This window comes from Hyperolius riggenbachi, chromosome 2 (genome assembly GCF_040937935.1).
Source record: "Hyperolius riggenbachi isolate aHypRig1 chromosome 2, aHypRig1.pri, whole genome shotgun sequence".
NCBI lineage: Eukaryota > Metazoa > Chordata > Amphibia > Anura > Hyperoliidae > Hyperolius > Hyperolius riggenbachi.
In genome coordinates, this window is record NC_090647.1 from 31,977,309 (window position 1) to 31,983,852 (window position 6,544).

The 6,544-nt window shown below is 45.2% G+C and overlaps 1 protein-coding gene across 3 annotated transcripts in view; it reads right to left on the reverse strand.

Moving 5' to 3' along the window:
- The window catches only part of GDPD5 (glycerophosphodiester phosphodiesterase domain containing 5), a 239,227-nt gene that overhangs the window by 173,480 nt on the left and 59,203 nt on the right, over positions 1-6,544 (reverse strand). The window contains exon 1 of one of the 3 annotated variants that reach the window (XM_068266613.1): positions 5,347-5,369. The exons of the other annotated variants lie outside the window; for them this stretch is intronic. The gene's annotated coding sequence lies outside the window, so the exon portion shown is untranslated. Of the gene's footprint in view, positions 1-5,346; positions 5,370-6,544 lie in introns of those variants that run through there. 3 annotated transcript variants of the gene reach the window in all.

The window sequence follows — 6,544 nt, forward strand, 5'->3', positions numbered from 1 at the left end:
CAAATGAATGGGAGGAGTGCTGAAACGTTAAAAAAAAAATCGTACGATTTTAGTCCTACAGCAGCAACGGAGTTGTGGAGGACGGCATAGGAAGCCTCTACAGGATCCATAGGCTTCCTACTTCTTAGACAAGTATCCACTTTTTAAACACTCGTGTACACTTTAAAGGGGTCCCAACACAGAAATGGAGGGGCTTTGGAGATCCAGAGGATTCCCCCTCTAACTTTTTTTTTATGTGACTTCAGGTTTACATTAACTTTCCTGGCGGTAATCCCGAGTGTAGCTCGGGCTAGCCACCGGGAGCTTAATGCAGAGTATAGTGCACAGTGGGCGTTTTTACTCACCTCCCGGGGGATCCAGACATCAGTAGCCGTTCTCCTTCCTGTCCTCCCAGGCTCTGAATCCAACTGGTGAGATCACAGTCATCAATCTCACTAAAGAGTTACAGCGCCACCTGGAGGACGGAGGTAAAAATTGCAGCGCTGGAGCTCAGGGAGGTGCGTCAGAGCAGGGGCTGCTGCTGGCGTTCTGGCGGCATGATTTTTTTCCTGATTTTGGGGTCTGAAACCTTTTAAAAAGACCCTAAAATCCAGAAATATTGCCAGGGAGGTTACGTCCCATACGACCCTCTGACCTCTGCAGACGTTTTACCCTTTGCACACTGAAGCAGCAGGCTGCCTGTAAAGCCCGGTACAGAGAGTCCCCTACTTACAACCAACTCTGGTTACAACATTTCAGGCAGACAAAGTGGTCTTCATTTATGAAATATACAATACTGATTTTTATCACATATTTTTGTTGTTGCATGTTACAGTATTGTATAAACTGTTATAGGTAGTTAGCGTGGGATGACATTCAATAAAAATGTGTTTTCCAACTCATTACCCATACAGTTATATTTGGTTTTGTGGACATTGTCTCAGGGCTGTGGAGTTGGAGTCTGAGCAATTTTGGGCACAGGGAGTCAGAGTTGGAGTCGTTGATTTCATAAACTGAGGAGTTGGATAATTTTTGTACAAAATCCACAGCCCTGGTAAGTATTAGACTAAGGAGTCGGAGTCGAGGAGTCAGAGCCATTTTGGGTACCCGGAGTCGTGGTTTCATAAACAGTCGTCAGGGGTCGGAAGATTTTTGTACCGACTCCACAGCCCTGCATTTTCTGTCTAGAAATTGCGAAAGTACAGTTTATTCTGAAAGCTACCATTGCATTTTATTGCATAGCTGCTGTATTCATATATTAAAAAAAAAAAAATCTATCTAGTGATCACTTCTCAGCTCTTTTTGATTTTCAGCTCAGCACAGCTGCAGATAAGGTAAAACCTTTTAGGGCCTCTTTCCACTACCCACTACTGCTAAACGCAGGGTACTGTAAAACGAATAAAAACCAGCAGCGGCCATTTTCATTAGTGCGATCCGATTGCGATAAGATTTTGGCCCAAGCGCAATCGCCGTACTGCTGCGTTTTGGATCCGATTGAGCTCGACTATACTGAATATAGTAAGCTCAATCGATTGCATTGTGGGAACTGGTTTAAAATACAATTGTGATCGCGACTGCGATCACAATCTTGATGGTGTTCCATAGCGGAAGAGAGCTCTTATGCAGCTCTGTCGACTAACTTATCGTTAAGGGACGACAACATTGCACCACAAAGATGAACATTTTGCTTTCTAATATAAGAAAGGCAAAACTGTGCAAATATCCGCCTCTTTCAGTGAGAACCTGTCACGCAGAGGATTCAGAATCTGCCGCGTCGCGGGCGTCCCGCTGACTGCAAAATAATTAGCAACGAACGCAATTAGCTGCAAATTAACTTGTCAATAAATCTCAGTCTCCAGAGCTCTGTAGGACAGCAGAAGAGGAGGCTTACTAGTAATTAGGGCAAATGTGTTTGTGTAAGCCTGGCAGAATCTATCAATACCCCAGGCAATAATCGCCAGTGAACGACCGAGGTTATTAAAGGAAATCGGTAAAAGCAGTTTGTTGTAAGCAGAGATCTGGGAATGCCGGATACGTCCGTAAAATGTGACGGCAGCTCAGAGAGAGAGAGAGAGCGCAGGAAATCAATTAGCTGAACCCGGGACCTCATCTGAGCTACATTAATAGATTATTATTACTAATCCTCTCCCTATCACTTCACTGGCGGGCTGTAAGGAAGGACTGCTGCACCCCACGACAAGCAAATGAGCTGATTGGACGAGTAGTCTGTTCTGTTATTTGGAGAGGGAAGGGGGAGTAGCCTGAACAGTTCTATGGAGAGGGGAGGAGGATGACCATTCTGTACTACTGAAGGGGGGGGGGGGGGAAGGTAAGAGGGGGGACTAGCAGCCTGCACTAGGGCAGGCAATAGACCTGGGCAGTAAGTGTTCCAAGCGCAAGGTCAGAGCAGGCAGTAGACAGGGGCAGTAATTGCTTCAAGCACAAGGTCAGGGTAGGCTCAGGCAGACCCAGTCTGATAAAAACAGGTCAGGGTAGGCGGCAAGCAGATATAATTGGGTAATCAAGCCAAGGTCAAACCCAGAGAATAAACACATTGAGGTAGAAAAAGAATCTTTTAAGCTGCTGAAAGTTGGCATGCTCAAAACCCCAAGCAAGCGCTCCACAGACAGTGCACGCTGCGCATCACAGACAGTGCACGCTGCGCATCACAGACAGAGCACGCTGCGCATCACAGACAGAGCACGCTGCGCATCACAGACAGAGCACGCTGCGCATCAGACAGAGCCGTGCATCACAGACAGAGCACGCTGCGCATCACAGACAGAGCACACTGCGCATACACAAGGGGGTGCCGTGCGTACCAGAGAGACGACACATAAGGCCTGTGCATACTCCAGTGTGTATGTGATCCGGAGGTCGCTATCACTATATAAGCAAGCCAGAGGGCACATGACTATCTCATTTTAGAAAGCTGTAGTATTACTCAATCACGAGGTCGCGGTCACCCGGATATCAGCATTTCCCCCGCATATCCTTACACTAAACATGTCAGTACAGCTACCTGCAATGTGGAGAAACCGGCTGCTCAGCCAGCATGTAAACACCAAGACACTGCTGGGTTCAGAAAAATGAAAGGATTGAAAGATGTCAAGTACAGCCATTACCAGCTGTGACGCTCACTAGTGTGATTAAGGCAGGGGTCACACTTGTCTTTCAGTTTCTACCCTTTTCAGAAAACTGAAATACAAATGTGACCTCTACTGTACAACAGCTAATGTATTTTTTCTGCATGCGAAATCTGCATTAAAGTGTGACCTAGCTCATTGATTAACATGAGTTCTCAGTTGAAGTCAGTTTTTCTGTGCAGAAAACGCGTACGAAAGCCGGTAAGTGTGACCCCTGCCTAAGAGGAAGAAGGACTGCCGCGCTGGAGGATATCAGACAGCTGTGGAGCGATCACCTCAGCGTATGGCCGTACTCTACGCCAATCTGCCGTGTTCCATACGCTGTAATGTACACATTGTGTGCAAATAGCGACCCAATGTAACCCAATCACAGGAGGTCGGGAGCGACTGTCAGACCTCAGTCTGCTAACGGGAGATTACACAGGCAGCAGAGGTCTTAAAGAACAAGTGACACCCATGCTAACCTAGAAATAAAAAAAACACATATACAAGTAGATAAATAGTAAACTAGTTTTACTTACATAACATATGTATTGCACTGTCCACATTCTGATTCCTGTGAATTTTATAAAGGAAAAGCAGAGAATCCTATTCTAGGCAGTGACCATCTTGGTTATCTTTGACTGAAGCTAATCCTGACATTTCCTCCCTCACTCTTTTCTCCTCTTGCTAATTGTGTATTCGTTACCCGCCCTCCTCCCAGAATCTTCAGACACTCCCACTGAGATCTATACTAAAAAGTGCACAGTTTTAGGTCAATAGAAAGAGGGGAAAATAAAGGGAAGAGGACTAATATATTATAGATAAAAAGACCCCCCCAGCATGCAACTGTTTGGCAATGGCAATTAAACAGCCAGTGCTCCTAAGGTATGAGATAACACCAAACCATAACAGCAGAAAAAAGTTTTGAAAGTTTTTAATACAGAATTAGCATCTTTATCACTTAATAAACTCAGACCAGTTGCTGTTGAAATTTGATTTTCATGGTGACAGTCCCGGAGCCTGATCCAAATATAATTATTTCAAATAAACACAGAATGTACCTGCGAATGAACCGTCACCTTACCTCACCGTCAGTACCTCTCAGAAGCTCTTTTCTTCTAACATCGATTCCTTAGGACTAGATCTAGTAAGAACTAGAAGTATTAAACACAGAACATTTATATCGCGCTTTTCTCCTGGCGGACTCAAAGCGGCAGAGCTGCAGCCACTAGGGTGTGTTCTATAGGCAGTAGCAGTGTTAGAGAGACTTGCCTAAGGTCTCCTACTGAATAGATGCAGGCTTACTGAACAGGCAGAGCCGAGATTCGAACCCTGGTCTCCTGTGTCAGAGGCAGAGCCCTTAACCATTTCTCCATCCAGCCACCGCATATTAGGGCCCTTTTCCCCTATATCAGCTACTGTCAGTTATAACTGAAAGGACAACTGTTGTGTAAGGTAATGTCCATGTTTCCCTATGGCTCAAGCAATATTACTGGTTAACAGAGTGCTGACCTGGAAGCTGTAATGGGGTCAAGGCCATTTGTGGAGGACGGAGATTTCCATCAATCACAGTAGACAAAAAGGATGTGGGTAATGATAAAGATGGATAGGCAGACTATACTTTAATGCTGGGAATAAACGTTACGTTTTCCGCGGTCGATTCTCCGCGCGATTTGGTAGCCCTTCGATTCCGCGCTCGATTATCTTATCCTCTGCTCGTTTTTCTTATCTTTTTTCCATTCACTTCTATGAGAAATCGAGCGGAGAATCGGACATGTCGGAATTTATAGATCGCGTGGAGAAGCGAACGCGGAAAACGTAACGTGTATTCCCAGCATTAAGGACAAGTAAAGTGAGAGAGATATGGAGACTGCCACATTTGTTTCCTGTTAAACAATACAAGTTGCCTGGCAGCCCTGCTGGTCTATTTGGCTGCAGTAGTGTCTGAATCACACTAGAAACAAGCATGCAGCTAATCTTGTCAGATCTGATAATGTGAGAAACACCTGATCTGCTGCATGCTTGTTCAGGGGCAATGGCTGAAAGTATTAGAAGCAGAGGCTCAGCAGGACAGCCAGGCAACTGGTATTGCATAAAAGGAAATAAATATGGCAGCCTTCATATCCCAATCAGTTAAGTGTCCTTTAAAGGGGAACTTCAGCCTAAACAAACATACTGTCATTAAGTTACATTAGTTATGTTAAATTAGAATAGATAGGTAATATAATCTCTTACCCACCTTGTTTTAAAAGAACAGGCAAAGGTTTGATTCATGGGGGCTGCCATCTTTGTCATGGGGGCAGCCATCTTTTTGGTTGAAAGGAGGTGACAAGGAGCAGGAGACACAGTTCCAACTGTCCTGTGTCCTGATTACCCCTCTCAGCTGCACACGCTAGGCTTCAAATGTCAAATTCAAAATGTAAAAAAAAAAACAGCAGAACGAAAGCAACAACATCAGAAATCCCATCATGCTTTGCACAGCATCGGGGGAAAAAAACCCGGGCAGTTTTCTTCTGTGCAGCTAAAAATGAGGCTTGTATAAGAAAAACAAAGTTCTGATGCTGTGAAACTGAAAGAAACACCAAGCCTTTTCAGTGCTGCTGAGTCGATTTTTAGTCCGGAGGTTCACTTTAAGTCTAGTATAAGTATAGATAGGTGCACAGGTCAGAAGGGGAAGCCATAGACAAGTGGGGGCCGCTTGCGCATGCAGCAGACTGCCGCCATCACAACAGCTGCTATACCCAAAAAAGACACAAACTACAGCCAGAATATTATATTGACCTCTAGAGGCGCAGAGGTCAACAATGCATGCTGGGATCATCCGCAGCTTAGGAGATTAGCCGGGAAACAAGTCCCAGGGAGCTGAGCATCTGCCAGGAGCTGCCGCTGAGGTGACCCACCAGGGGGCGACCGGCAACAAGCGGGCGGAGCACAGGTGACCGCCATCTGTAAACTATAAACACCTAAAATCAAATAGTGTACCAGAAAGTCGCATCTCTGCTGCAGCACACTACAAGGGATAAAAATCAAAAGCAGAAAATAAAAAAAGATGAATAAAACGGGGGACACCGACATCGTATGACATGTTGAGTGTGACTGGCGGCAAAGAACCGTGACATGCGGCGTCTGAGCATCGCTGTGACCAGGCGTTCGTATGTAATCGCCGCCAGGAGACTTGGGCGCAGGATACAGCCGATATACAGCTTACACTGCTGCTGCACGAGTCCCGGAGGCGTTAATTACTATTCCCTCTCCAGGCCACCATGGATAGTGGCGGAATGATGTTATTCAGCTGCCAGTTATTGCTGCATTTTAAAGAGACACTGAAGCGGAAAAATAATATGATATAATGGATTGGTTGTGTACTATGAATAATTACTAGAAGATTAGCAGCAAAGAAAATATTCTCATATTTTTATTTTCAGGTATATAGTGTT